General features: G+C 43.6%; 1 long non-coding RNA gene across 1 annotated transcript in view; it reads right to left on the bottom strand.

Annotated features, from left to right (window-relative positions):
- Positions 1 to 14,541, bottom strand: part of LOC144282890 (uncharacterized) — a 46,964-nt gene extending 32,423 nt beyond the window's left edge. The window contains exon 1 of the long non-coding RNA XR_013351304.1: positions 14,380 to 14,541. This is a non-coding gene — a long non-coding RNA (uncharacterized LOC144282890). The remainder of the gene's footprint in view (positions 1 to 14,379) is intronic.
- Positions 14,542 to 15,260: the final 719 nt, after the last annotated feature.

The following is a 15,260-nucleotide window of genomic DNA, read 5'->3' as shown; positions in this document are numbered from 1 at the left end:
CACCTGCATTGTTCAGTGGTTGAGCATCTGTCTTCAACTCAGGTCATGATCCCAGAGTCCTGAGATTGAGTCCCACATCGGGATCCCTGCAAGGAGGCTGCTTCTCCCTATGCCTATGTTTCTGCCCCTCTCTGTGTGTCTCCCATGAATAAATAAATAAAATCTTTAAAATTTTTTAAACTAAAAAATAAAAGAAGACAACTTATCAACAACCCACCATATAGAAGTCAATCATCCTAAACTCTTGCAATTGTTCATGAAAAACCAATATCATGTACCAAAGATATACTGTGACATTTGCTTTTAGATACAGTTTTGAACTGTACGACCTAGCAATACTGTTCCTGATGGTAAGGCTGATACCTTAGGCCATTTTTATATTAATGTTAACATTCCCATTCACTGCCTTCCGTTATGCTGTGTACATTGCAGATACTCCCAAATACCTCTTTATTTTCTGCATAACTATCTCTTTATTTATGCATAATGTTGAGTATTTATTTTATTTCCAGTGTAATTAATGTACTGTGTTTGTTATATGAGTTTCAGGTGTGCAATATAGTGATTCAACAACTCTATGTATTACTCAGCACTCATGATGTTAAGTGTACTCTTAATTCCCTTCACCTATTTCACCCATCCCCCAACCCTAAAATACCTCTTTATCTTGATATAGTTTGATGACCAATCTCTGGCTAAAAGTGGAAGGAACTAGTGGATTGAACCGTAGCGAACCTCTCCATTAGTTCCCATTGCCAAGTCCCTGGAAATTCTCTAGTTCCTATCATTCCCAAGACCTATTTTCTCTGATTTTTTTCTTTAATTTTGTAAGCTACCCCACATATTTGTGAGCTAAATGTTGCATTTAGCTTCCATCAACCCTCCTGGTTGGGGAGGTTGAAAAGCTAAAACTATGTATGCTGGACTCCCTTGCAGCTAGGGGTAGCAGTGGTTGGCTCTTGATCTTAGCTTAGCTTCAGAGGTGACCTCAAAGGCAATAACTTCCCTTGGGTTGGTGTATATTGTTCTGTAGTTTTTCCTAAAATTTCAGCCAAGAATCTTCTCAGCCCTTCCAACAATTTTTTTTAGCACATAATTCTCTGTATCAAGTCCCTTTGTGATTGAAATACCTGTAGAAGTGTCTTTTCCTGTACCAAAATATAGTTCATAAACTTCCAACTAATCCCATTTTTGCTTATACTTGTCAAAGTCAGTTTCTGTTGCTTCCAATCAAAGAACTCTCTTTACAGGCATCTAGGGTGACATTGGCAGAAGCTGAGCCACTATAATGGAAAGAATTTAATGCCTGTTTAGGAGCCAAAAGGTCAAAGGTTGCCCATTTAGTAGCATATGACCATAGACATATCACTCACATTTCTGAGCCTCGGTTTTTTCATCTATAAAGTGAGGATAACACTCACTACATGGGATGATTATAAGGACTAAATTTGGTAAAGTAAAAATATGTCCCATATCTATTAAGCATCCAACAACTGTTGCTTGTGTCTACTTTGGCTTAGTAAACATAATTAGCAATAACCTGGAAATTTTAAGGTGTTTTTTTTTTTACAAATTTATTTTTTATTGGTGTTCAATTTGCCAACATATAGAACAACACTCAGTGCTCATCCCATCAAGTGCCCCTCTCAGTGCCCGTCACCCAGTCACCCCCACCCGCTACCCACCTCCCTTTCTACCACCCCTAGTTAGTTTCCCAGAGTTAGGAGTCTCTCATGTTCTGTCTCCCTTTCTGATATTTCCCACTCATTTTTTCTCTTTTCCCCTTTATTCCCTTTCACTATTTTTTATATTCCCCAAATGAATGAGACCATATAATGTTTGTTCTTCTCCGATTGACTTATTTCACTCAGCATAATAGCCTCCAGGTCCATCCACGTTGAAGCAAATGGTGGGTATTTGTCGTTTCTAATGGCTGAGTAATATTCCATTGTATACATAAACCACATCTTCTTTATCCATTCATCTTTCAATGGACACCGAGGCTCCTTCCACAGTTTGGCTACTGTGGCCATTGCTGCTATAAACATTGGGGTGCAGGTGTCCCGGCGTTTCACTGTATCTGTATCTTTGGGGCAAATCCCCAGCAGTGCAATTGCTGGGTCATAGGGCAGCTCTATTTTTAGCTCTTTAGGAAACTCCACAGTTTTCCAGAGTGGCTGCACCAGTTCACATTCCCACCAACAGTGCAAGAGCGTTCCCTTTCTCCACATCCTCTCCAATATTTGTTGTTTCCTGCCTTGTTAATTTTCCCCATTCTCACTGGTGTGAGGTGGTATCTCATTGTGGTTTTGATTTGTATTTCCCTGGTGGCCAGTGATGCAGAGCATTTCCTCATGTGCTTGTTGGCCATGTCTATGTCTTCCTCTGTGAGATCTCTGTTCATGTCTTTTGCCCATTTCATAATTGGATTGTTTGTTTCTTTGCTGTTGAGTTTAATATGTTCTTTATAGATCTTAGATACTAGCCCTTTATCTGATACATCATTTGCAAATATCTTCTCCCATCTGTAGGTTGTCTTTTAGTTTTGTTGACTGTATCCTTTGCTGTGCAAAAGCTTCTTATCTTGATGAAGTCCCAATAGTTCATTTTTGCTTTTGTTTCTCTTGCCTTCATGGATATATCTTGCAAGAAGTTACTGTGGCCGAGTTCAAAAAGGGTGTTGCCTGTGTTCTTCTCTAGGATTTTGATGGAATCTTGTCTCACATTTAGATCTTTCATCCATTTTGAGTTTATCTTTGTGTATGGTGCAAGAGAGTGGTCTAGTTTCATTCTTCTGCATGTGGATGTCCAATTTTCACAGCACCATTTATTGAAGAGACTGTCTTTTTTCCAGTGGATAGTCTTTCCTCCTTTGTCGAATATTTGTTGACCATAAAGTTGAGGGTGCACTTCTGGATTCTCTATTCTGTTCCATTGATCTATGTGTCTGTTTTTGTGCCAGTACCACACTGTCTTGATGACCACAGCTTTGTAGTACAACCTGAAATCTGGCATTGTGATGCCCCCAGCTATGGTTTTCTTTTTTAATATTCCCCTGGTTATTCTTTTTTTTTTTAGAAAGAAAATTTGTCATGATAAAAACCAGTTTTAAGGTTATCAATGGTCTATTGTTCTATTTTTTTTAATTGCCTGCATATCCATTTTTTAACTTCCTGGTGGTGGCAAAATGAAAAGCTGGACAGCACCTGGACCTTTGATGATGCTCTCACACCACTAAATTAACTAACCCTAGAGCTCTGTTGTTTAACTTACACTTTGCTTGGTTTCCTATAACTTGAAGCTGGATGCTAACAGAATAACTCTTAGGTTAGGCTCTCTGGGAAAGAGGCTTTAAGATGGTAGTTGATTAAGAAGTACTCTCAGGATTAACACTCATGAGAAGGCGGTGACAGCAGGCAGGGCAGGAGAAGGAGTTGAAGTGCGATATTATTCCAAAAGTGTTCTCAGTCAACCCCATGGGGAACTCTTGAGTTAGGATGGACCATTAGAGCTACCCTAAATGCAGGTAGCGGGTTGTGACTTTATGTTCCCAGTTTATGACTCTTGCTTTGACCAGTCACTGGGTATGAGTTGCTCCCAGAAAAGGCTGCATGGCCTTGAGCCCAGTAGCTCTATTCAGCTGAGCGCAGCTTTGAGGAGGAACTCAGGTATTTGCCAACAACATTGGCAGCCACCGGAGGAATAAATGTATATTGGTCCTAAAGGGAGACGGGGTGGTACCCCAGAGCACCCACCATATACAATTCAACTTCCAATTCAAGTTACTATGTAAACAGATGGACTCTCACAACACTGGAACATGATAGTTAGATCTGCTTATTATAACCCAAAACCATAAATGTGTTGAATCCGGAAATGGCATTGTCAGTATGGTTCTTAGAATCTTTGAGCTGGAAGGCACCTCAGAGATTTTGGAGATCATCCTTCTCATTTTTACAGATGAGGGAACTGAGGCTCACAGGGCAATAAATTCATTTCCCAATGTCACAGAGCCATTCTGTGGCTCTGGTAGTACCAGATTCAGAAGTTTACTTTTGACTTATTATTCATTGCATGACTTCAGCCCTGCATTTATTTGGCAGATATCTCTGGCTAGCAGGATATTATGCATAAGTTGTATAATCTATATTTATGATGCTTTAAATAATTTTTAAAAGTACCCTCAAGAGTCCCTTAGTTGTCAAGATTTTTGCATATACATTTCCATTAGCATAATTGATTAAGCTATAAGTGTCTCTATAAAATTAAACACAGTCTTTTGTTATCCAAGTCTATTTAAGCCCCTGACAACAGATAGATCAGAAATTTATGTAACTCAACATTTATCCAATTCCAAGGAAGATAACTAGTTATAATAAAGGCTTCATCTGGGTAATCAGTTTGTGTTCCTTGGTACATTATAATTTCAGTTTTGTAGCCTCTGTGCATGCATTATGTCATTTAATCTTCTTAGAAACTGTGACATGAGCAGGGAGTAAATTATTAGCTCCAATTTAGAGATGAAGCTACATATGAAGAGAAATGAAATGACTCACTGAAAGACATGCATCCAGTAAATGCCGGAGATAGGGCAAAATATGGGTCATCTGTCTCATAACCCAGTGTAGCAAATGCACCTTAAGGCAACCCCCAATGGATCATGCCCTTATACAATCCCCTCCCTCTCTAATTTGGGGAGAAACTGTGATTTGCTTAGAATATAGCAAAGGTGATGGGATGTCACTGCTCTGATTATGGCAAAGATGACTGGATGTCACTCTTGTGGTTACATTTTGTTATATAAGACTTTTAACTAGAGAGAGGCATGCCTCCTGGTCTTGAAGAAACAAACCACCATGTTATAAACGGCTTATCTGGAAGTCCACATGGCAGGGAACTGCAGGAAGCCTCTGGGACTTGAGGGTGGCCCTGGCCAACACCCACCAAAATGCTGGGGCCCTCATCAGAATTCTGCCAACAACCTGAATGAGTTTGGAATCAAATCCTTCCCCATCTGAGCCCTTAGATGAGAACACAACCCAGTTGCCAGCCACATTGCAGCCTTGTTAGATCCTGAGCAGACAGTCTCTGGGTTCCTATTTATACACAAATCATACCCAGACACTTGACTCCCAGAAGCTGAGATAATAAATGTGTCTTATTTGAAGCTGCTAAGTTTGTGGTTTTGCTATATAACAATAGAAAATGATCACAACTAAAGATAGACATATAGGTCAAAAGAATAGAATAAAGAACCCAGAAAAAAAAAAAAAACCCTATACAGATGTGGTCAATTAATTTATGACAAAGGAGCCAAGAATATACAGTGGGGAAAATGTCTTCAATAAATGGTGCTGATAAAACTACACAGCAACCTGCAAAAGAATGAAGCTGAATCACTATCTTATGCCCTATGGATAATTTAACTTAAATTGATTATAGCCTTGAACATAAGACCTAAAACCATAAAACTCCTAGAAGAAAACACAGGTAGTTAAGCTCCTTGATATCAGTCTCAGTAATGATTTTTTTACTCTGACACCAAAAGCAAAGGCAACAAAAGCAAAAATAAACAAGTGAGACTACATCAAACTAATGCTTGATGCAAAGCAACTAATGTACACCAAAGGAAATACTGAGGTTTTTGTTTGTTGAGTTTTTACCTTCAGAGTTTGTGACACAAAGGTCCCTTGATTATGAGCTCCCTACTCTGTGCACCTATAATTCACACATGAATGAAGACTGTTGTGAATTCCATATTTGTGTGGGCTCCAAGGTCTTCCAGCTCACACCAGCAATCCTGAGAAGTCACTGATCCTGGATCTGTAGACAGTTCTTCAAAGCTTGATTATGAAATTCACCATTAGCTGCAAATGCCACAGGATAATCCCCTTTTACTTTAGTTTAAAGCTGCCTAATGTGGGTGCAAATTTTCAGTTATCAAGTTTAAACATCAGTCATTTGTTGAGGAGGGAGGCTCACATTCTTTTGGCTATGGTTTGGGTCAGTTGTGGCTTGTTGTCCATTGGTCTCTGAGCTTGTAGCAGAGAGCCAATTCTCAGGAGTATAAAAATTTCACAGGACACAATCCATCCACTTGTGAGGGAGTTCTGTATCCAGAATTCCTTCATGTACACAGTCTCCCGGCTGGAGTTCCTGGGTTGGCATGGAGTCCTGTGTCCTGGCAGCTCACACTCAGGATGAGAAGGAATTGGAATAGAAAATGTGTCTTGGATGAAGATGGTGATATGTCCTCCAGGGATTGGAGCCATCACAGGCTGTCCCCTGACGGTGTCATCTGGTCTGCAGCCCCACAGTCCTTTGAACTGCAGCCCTCATATTCATCATGACAATTGGAAGGGCCTCGGGCCACTTAAGGCATGCTTTTTTTGTTGCAGTTGGCTTTATCCACTAACAGAGATGTGGAATGGAGCAGGCTGCCTAGATTCTTATTTGCAGCCCTATTTATGAAGGTTGATATCACTTCTTCCATAACTTCAAGAGGAGACATCAGTTGGCCCACATCCTTGATGGGGGGAGGTCATTACCAAATTCTTTTACTGACAAAAGTCTGAAGCTCCCATTATTGTTGGCAAGCTCCCAGCATATAAATGTCTTTCTCCCTCTGGCCATAGATTCTAGAAATCTGTGATTGCTTTGGTCTGAATATATGTGTGCCCAAAATTCATGTTGGAATCCTAATGCCCAATGTGATGGAATTAGGAAAAGGGTCATTTGGGAGGTGTTTAGGTCATCATGAGGATGGACCCGACATGTGAGATTAATACCTTTATTAAAGAGCCCAGGAGGGCTCTCTTGCCCCTTCCCACCATGTGAGGACACAATGAGAAGTTTGGGACTCAGAAGACAGCCCTCATCCAACCATGCTGGTGCCCTGACCTTGGACTTACAACCTCTAGAACTGTGAGACATACATTTCTGTTGTTTAAAAGCTACCCAGTCTGTGGTTCTTTGTCATAACACCTCGATGGGACTAAGACAATGATAGCCTAAGAAATGTAATTTTAAAGCTTTAAGATCTGGTGAGTTTTTGCATCCTGCTACATCCTTAGGACCATTCAAGTCCCAGAAGAGACTTGATATTGTATGCAATTGTGTTTTTAAATTTTATGTGGTTTTGTCTAACTTGCAGTCACAATGCATAGAATCCTTTTTCCACAATGCATATTCCCCTTATGTCAAAAAATGCTTTCAAATGCATGATTTACATGCCCAGACACATCACAATCAAACCTCCAAAACAAAGAAAAGTCTTGAAAACAGCCAAAGAAAAATGACACATTGCTTACATAACTATTTTTCTCCTCCTAAGTTCTTTGAAATATGTATGATAGCAAAAAGCAAAAATTATAGCATTGTCTGGTGAGATTTTTAGTGTGTGTACATGGAATACATATGACAAGCACAAAATACAGGAGAGAAGGGTATAGGGCCTACAAGATGGGTAGATGCCTATATTGCACTAAAAATGGTAGACTATCTAAGTAGACCATGAAACATTAAGTATTTATATTATGATCTTTTGAATAGCCACTGAGAAAAAACATACAAGAGATATTATTGTCTTGATCTGTTCAGGCTGCCATAACAAAATATCAGAGACTGGGTGGCATAAACAACCAGAATTTATTTCTCGCAGTTCTGGAGACTGGAAGTTAGAGATGAGAGTGCCAGCAGGTGGATGTCTGGGGAGAGTTCTCTCTGTGGGTTGTACACAGTAGCCTTCTTGCTTTGTCCTCAGGTGGCCTCTCCTCAGGGTATGCAGGTGGAGACAGAGAGAGGAAGCCAGCTCTCTGGTGTCTCCCATCCTAAGGGCATGAATGGTGCAGGGGGCTGCACCCACATGACCTAATCCAACCCTAACGACCTCCTGAAAGCCCACCTCCAGATACCACCACACTGGGGCTTAGGCCTCCAACATATGAATCTGGAGCGACACGAGTCTGTATGTTGCACATGATTTATCTCCAAAGATAAATTGAAATGGAAGACTGAAAACCTTTCAAATAATTCAAAAGGAGGCAGGAAGTAGAAAACATAAAAAAAGCAAAGGGGCACCTGAGTGCTTCAGTGGTTGAGCGTCTGCCTTCTGGTCAGGGCATGACCCCAGGTCCTGGGACTGAGTCCTGCATCAGACTTCCCACAGGGAGCCTGTTTCTCCCTCTGCTTATGTCTCTGCCTCTCTCTGTGTGTCTCTTGTGAATAAATAAATAAAATCTTTTTTGAAAAAAGAACAAAAACAAAGAGAACAAATGATAATATGACAGAACCAAAGCCAAACATTAAGAATTACATTAAATGAAGCTATGACCCCCATTTTGGTGATGAGGAAGCTCCAGCTCTGAGAAGCACCAGCAATAACTTAACCAGGGGTACACAGATATAAGGTGTAGAGGCCAAGGTCCAGCTCAGCAACACCCAGGACCCCAAACCCACCCTCTTCTACCACTCTCAGCTTTAAAAATCGCAGCACACCCTCTAGGTAGCCATGAATCACAGGCCTGAGGCACATGGAAGATGCTAGAAGACAAAAGTCAGGAGCCAAGTTGGCAACAGCCTTGCTGCTCCACATAGCCAAATTCCCTGGGCTTCTGCAACCCAGCTCACTTCCCTGTTCTTAACTAGGGAGAGCAACAGCAACACCCACACTCCTAAAGGCCAAGCTTTGGAAAGAGGAGGAGGGAAGGGCCAGCCCAAGACACACACTGCAGATAAAGCAGCCTCCAGAAGTCTCAGGTCAGAATGGAAATGCCATCAGACTAGCAGTTGAGCCTCCTGGCAGTGCTAGTGCTTGTTACCAAAATGTGTCTATGAGGTCTCCGTACAGTTTCATAGATGTGGTCTTTTCCAAGTACCAAGCTCTCTTTTCAACACTGTCCCCCCACCTCCTGTGATTCCAAATGCTGCCCTGGACTGTCTTTTCATTCCTTCAGGGTAGCAGGAGGAAAGGACCCAAGGGCCTCTCCAAAATGCTGTGCTGAGCTTGGCCCAAAGAAGAGAGTTGCCAGGAGAAGGTCCCGACCTTTGGAGGACTCCCTCTCAACACTCTCCTTAGCATAGTCCAACCAGAATTGGTCATCATATGTCTGCTGCCAGAAAACCAGGGGAAGAACCTTCCCAGCAATGGCTTCCTCTCGCCTACATCCCCAGAGAGCAGCTTCCTGCCAATCCATCTCAGAACCACTATAAGAAAACCACAAGCATTCCCTTATTATAATAGCAATAACAATACAACTTCCATCTGTCAAGTATCTAATTGCCAGGCAGGTAGCTTTTATTATCCTTATTGTTCTGCTAATAATGGCTAGCATTTTCAAAGTGCTTATTTTGGGCCAGGCCTTATACCAAGAGCTTTTAATGTATTACTGCATTCTCTCCTCTCATCAAACCTGTGAGTGGATATAATTATTCCCATTTCTCGCTGAAGAATGGAGGCCCAAAGGGGACCATTGGTTCAACCAAGAAGGGGAACAGCCAGGATGGAAAACTAGTTCTGTCTCACTCCAAAGATCAATCTTCTACTCCCAGGGGCATCATTCTCAAAGTATAAATTTAAAAGAGCAATAATATATTTTAAAAAGAGCAATAATATGTCATAATGTTTAGTATCAGTAAATAACATTGTTACCAGAATCCTTCCATAAAGTCAGGTCCTAAGGAGGACCAAACCACTATGAAGACATGCTACCTTCTAGTAATGTTGTTACCCTAGTTTGAATTACAAGACCTACTGCTGTGCTGGCCACAACTTCCATTTAGTAGGTGAGCATCTATCATATTAGGCATTGGTGGGTAGCGCAATGAGTAGAACGAGCCCCACACTTTTGCCCCAGCTTGAAATCTGGTGGGAGAAATAGATGGATGATAAACTGGAGTCCAGAATGATAATTCATAAGATAAAGGAAGCACACGGAGATACACGTGACACAGCCCTGGAGGGTGTGGGAGGAAGGACTTCCCAGAATGAGCAACGCCTAAGTCAGGAGCTAAGTTTGGCTGAAAAAGCCAGACAAATGTCTGAGAAGTGTATTCTTAGCAAAGAAGAAAGCACATAGGAAGGCCCAGAGGCAAGCAAGAATGTGGTGCCTTCAAGAAACAGAAAGAAGTTCCTGGAGCACGGGGTTTGGCAAGTAGAGCAGTGAGAGATGAGAAGAAGCAGGGCCAGATCGTGGAGGGCCTGAGGAAGGATTTTAGACTCCATCCCAGGAGCAAGGCGGAGCCATCGAAAGCACTTGGTCAGAAACACGGAAAGATCAGATTTTCATCTTAGACAGACCTCCCTGAGTGCAGTTTGGAGAAGATTGGAAGGGATGGGGACCAGGGCAGACAGAGCAGCTGGGGGGCTGTGGCCATCATTCAGCTATGAGACTGTGTTGGTCTGATAGAGCAATGGTGCTGTGGACTGAGAAAATGAATGAAATTGGATCAAGAGCTCTGAAGAAAAAGGGCTAGATAGACTGAGGGACCCAGAAGATTTGGGAGAGAGGAGGCAAGAACCAAAGCTAAAAGACCAACTTCTGGCAAGGAAATGGAGTAGGTGCTTGTCAGCACTGCTCACTCTACTCATGGAAACAGAGGAAAGAGAAAAACTGAGCCGGGAAGCAGATAGATGGACCCCACTCCTGCTGGATTCAGGCATTGGAGGGGCATCTGGCTGGCTCAGTCGGTGGACTGTGTGACTCTTGATCTCAAGGTTATGAGTTCAAACCCCCTGATGGGTCTAGAGATTACTTAAAAATAAAATCTTTTTTTAAAAAAATCATTCATTGGCTATCTGGTGACCAAAAGGTCTTTGAATACAGAACAGGACTCAGAAGAACAGTCTTCCCCCTTCCCCCACATCAAGGAACCAATAGTGTAAGAAACAAACTTAATGACCAGAATTTGCTACTCATGTGCCCTTAGCAGAGGCAGCACAGGGCACTGAGAAGAGCAGGAGCCTTGCAGCCATGCTGACTTGGGATGATATTCCAGCTCTGCCAACACCCGGTCGTGCAGCTGTGGTTTCGTCACACCACCTCCCAGAGTCCAGAGCCACCGATCACCATGTGTCAAGTGTGGTTAACCATAACCGACCTCAAAGGATTGCAAAAATTTAAGAAGATTATGCACATAAATTACCTAGCACATAGTAGGAGTTCAGTAACGAGGGAACTATGATTAACAAGAAACTATTTCAGGGGCATCTGGGTGGCGTAGTCAGTTGAGCAGCCTTGACTCTCGGTTTCAGATCAGGTCATGATCTCAAGGTCCTAGGATGGAGCCCTGAGTGGAGAGTCAGCTTCAGGATTCTCTCCCTCCCTCTGCTTCTCCCCCTGCTCATGCTCTCTCATTCTTCCTCTCAAATAAATGAATAAATCTCTTAAAAGAAGAAGAAGAAGCTATTTCACTCTCTCTGCACATTTTCCCTGTAATTTATAGTACGTGAATGTTTACAGATTTTCCTCTGGGGGGGGGGGGGATGCTGTAAAGGGTGGCATTTCCCTTGCTGGTCTACGGCTTGATTGCTTCATGGAATCGGCCCCCAAGGAGGAGGTTGGCTCCCCTGGAGGTTCTTGGTGAGGCTGGGTCTTTCCGGAGGACAGAGCCAAGATGGAGATATGAGTGGAAGATGAGTCAGAGACCTGAGGTCTGAGCCAAGGAGAGCGGGGGCCATCCAGGACATGGTACATGAAGTGAGAACAGAACAGGGGACTGATGGAGGCTAGACCTAGAGCTGTCAGCAAGTCTGAGGAGAGATGCCAGTGAGTATAGGTCTGGGAGCTCCTGGGGAGGAACTGGGGACAAGAGTGAGGAAAAGCAGAGAGACAAGAGGTTGGGGCTCAGGAGGTGTGCATGAAATAGGAGAAATGATAGTGACACAGGACGAGCTGAAATACGGTTCGAGGAATCAAGTCATGGCTTCAGGAGGGATGAGCCCAAAACCTGCTCCAAAGAACTTTCTTAGGTCAAGTGACAGGCGCCTTTCTGCTCTTTAGCTCTTTGTGTCTTTGCAACCACTCTATTAGTGAGATGTAATTCACATACCACTCAATTCATCCAGGTAAAGTGGACAATTCAATGTTTTTTAGTATATTCAGAGCTGTGCAGCCATCATCACATTCAATATAAGAGTTTTGGTGGGGGGTGGGGGGCACCTGGGTGGCTCAGTCAGCTAAGCACCTGACCCTTGATTTTGGCTCAGACCATGATCTCAGGGTTCTGGGATGGAGCCCCAGGTCAGGCTCCAGGTTCAGTGGGGAGTCTGCTTGAGATTTTCTCTCCCTCTCCCTCTGCCCTTCCTCTACTTGTGTGTTCTCTCTCTTTTTCTTAAGTAAATAAATAAATTCAGTTTCCCCAAAAGGAAACTCAATACTCTTAGCATCATCTCCCAGCCCCCATCTTCCCCAGACCTAGGCAACTATTCATCTATTTTCTGTCTCTGTGGATGCTTTGCCCATTCTGGACATTTCCCATAAAAGGAATCATACTACACATGGTCTTTTGTGACTGGCTTCTTTCAGCTAGCATATTTTCAATGTTCACCTATGTATTAACTTGCACCCAATGTATCATTCCTTTTGATACTAAATGATACTCCCTTGTATAGAGAGATATATAGCATATTAACCATTCGCCAGATGGGTAGCATCATCTCCTGCCTAAACTGCTGTCCTGCCTTCTGATTGGTCTCCCTGCATCCAGCCTGGTACTACATGGAACATGACTTCACACTTAAAATCCACTAAGGATTCCCCATTGCCTTGGGTATCAATGCAAATGCTCTACATAGCAAGGAAGACCCTGATCACCTCCCTAACTCCATATCCAGCTTGGTCCCCATGCTTCTGAACTTCTAATGGTTCCTCAAAGGCCCCGTGTTCTCATATCCCTCAAAAACTTTGCAGGAGCTTTTCCCTCTGGAAGCTCCTTGAGGAAAAGCATCTTTGTTTTCCTCATTAATGCACCCAAGCCCCTAGAAGAGTGACTGGCATATAATAGTTGTTGAATAAACATGTGTCCTGCAAATGTTTCCTCTCAAGTAAATGAGCAGCCTCTAAGATGGCCTCCATTAATAGCCACCTCCTGAAATTCAGGTGTTCCTGTACCCCTCCGTGTGAGTGTGATTTAGTGACTGCATATAGTGACTCACTTCTAAGTAACTAAATATGACAGAAATTATATGACGTCACTTCCAATATTAGGCTATAAAAAGACTGTGGCTTCCATTAACAACCCTCTCACTCTCTTTCACTCTCTCTGATCACTTGCATTAGAACAACGAAGCCACCATATTGTGAACAGTCCCATGAAGAAGACCATAGGACATGGTGACATACTGAGGCCCTCAGTCCAACAACCTGTGAGGGACGGAAGCCGGCCAGCCACCTCACGAAGCCAACACTTCGACCTAGTTGTCTTGAACCAAGACCTTAGGCCTGGCTGACAGCTTGACAGCAAAGATCAAATCCAGGGCATTTCCATGGAAACATGGTCTAAAGAGAAGGCTAAGCATGTGAGAAATTCTTGAGATGACTACAGCCCCAATCTCCTGAGACACCTTGATCCAGGAGGCACTCAGCATGCAGATCCCAGATTCTCACCCCATGGACTCTGTGAGGAATGAAGTGTTATCTTAAGAGGCAAAGGGGCTACATTTGGGACCAATTTGTTACGCAGCAATGGGCCACTAATACAATGAGCTTCTGGACAGGAACAAATCAAGTTTTCTGACAAAGAAAGCTAAAAAGTATCTTTAGGAAGTCTGAGCCAATGCAAGTAAGCCTTCCTCCCACCAGTGTGTTAGAATACATGACTCTCTTCAGGTAGTGTTTCCAGAGGAGAAAAAATAGTCAATAAGATGGCTCTTTGTTCCAGATGGATTCCTATGGTCTTTCTTCCTGAGGGATTAAGCGGTGACTTTCCCTGGCCAGGTGGCCCCTTATTTCCTGCCCTTGTTCCTCTCATGTCTTATTCCAGATGAGATGGGAAGGATTCTCGGTCCCTCTCATGCCCAGACAGTGGATTTGATGTCTTTCCTCCCTCCCCTTTTTTCTTCTCTGACTCCCCATCCCACCCCCACCAAACCAACTATCATACCCAGTGAACCAGCTTGAGCCAAGTTCTTTAAATGGGGGTTTGCCAGCTGCAAAGTCAAAGAAAAGCTCCTCTGACCAGCCTTTTCTTCATGCTGGGGACTTGATCAAGGGCACTCTGATTATGTGCCCATCTCCCCGCAGAAGGGTAGAGGGAGAATAAGGGAAGGATGGAGAGTGTGTAAGGGTTCTTGCCTTAGAAAATCCTTGACCCCGCAGAACTTTTTCTAGAACATCTCCCTCAACCACCTAAACTAACAAATGACCCCCTCTTTTTACTAACCTGGATCCGTTTGGACTTCTGGCACTCACACCCCCACAGCTCCGAGTGACACCCCAAGTCCATGCTCTCCCTCCACCTTCCCCTGCAGCCCTGGCCAGCCATGCTGGAAAGCAGCCCCCTGCACCTCCGAGAAACAGGCAGTCTAAGCTGTCCGACAAAAGACAAAAGTAACTGAGGTGCAATAGAATGTTCCCCAAATTCCTGGGCTGTCAGATGCAGCTGAGGACAGTCAGGACGTGGTGCTGAGTGACTGCAGATCCACCAGCCTCCAAATGTGCCTGGGCATTCCTCCAAGAGGCTGCTTTGTCCTCTTCCCCTCTCAGCCTGGGCCCCCAGAGGTAACAGCATTCACTCTCTGCAGCTTGGGCAACCGTCACATGAGCACACCATCCCCAAAAGAATGGCAGCTAGGCCAGCCTCTGGGCTGTTCCCCAGGCCTGGGAGAAACCAAACTCCCTCATCCTGACCTCATGCCATTCTGTGTTCCTGCTGGCAGCAGAGGGTCCCAGCAGGGGCTGAGTGTGGAGAACAGATGAGTAGAGGCAGGGAAAGGCAGGGAGTTAAGAGGTGCGGTTCATGGGGGCGGGGTGCATAAGGTGGAAGGAACCAGATGGCTTTTCTTCCCATTTCTCCCCAACCCCAGATTTCTGGAGTAGATTTTAACATCACATTGGATCCAGGTCCTGGTTCCATGACTTCACCTGCCTGAGTCTGGGTTTCCTTACAAGTAAAATGAAGAGGAGGTTTCTCCCTTGCTGGGTTGTTATAAGACTAGATATGAAATTGTATATAAAGTGCTTGACATGGTAGCAGGTGCATAGCAACCTACTACACATAATGGCTCTCAATGGCCATTGCTGTCTGCTCTTTGTGAGCGGATG

The sequence above is a fragment of the Canis aureus genome, chromosome 14 (assembly GCF_053574225.1).
Source record: "Canis aureus isolate CA01 chromosome 14, VMU_Caureus_v.1.0, whole genome shotgun sequence".
NCBI classification, from domain to species: domain Eukaryota; kingdom Metazoa; phylum Chordata; class Mammalia; order Carnivora; family Canidae; genus Canis; species Canis aureus.
The sequence above is the reverse complement of the archived record's forward strand: the minus strand, read 5'-3'. Positions and strand labels throughout refer to the sequence as shown.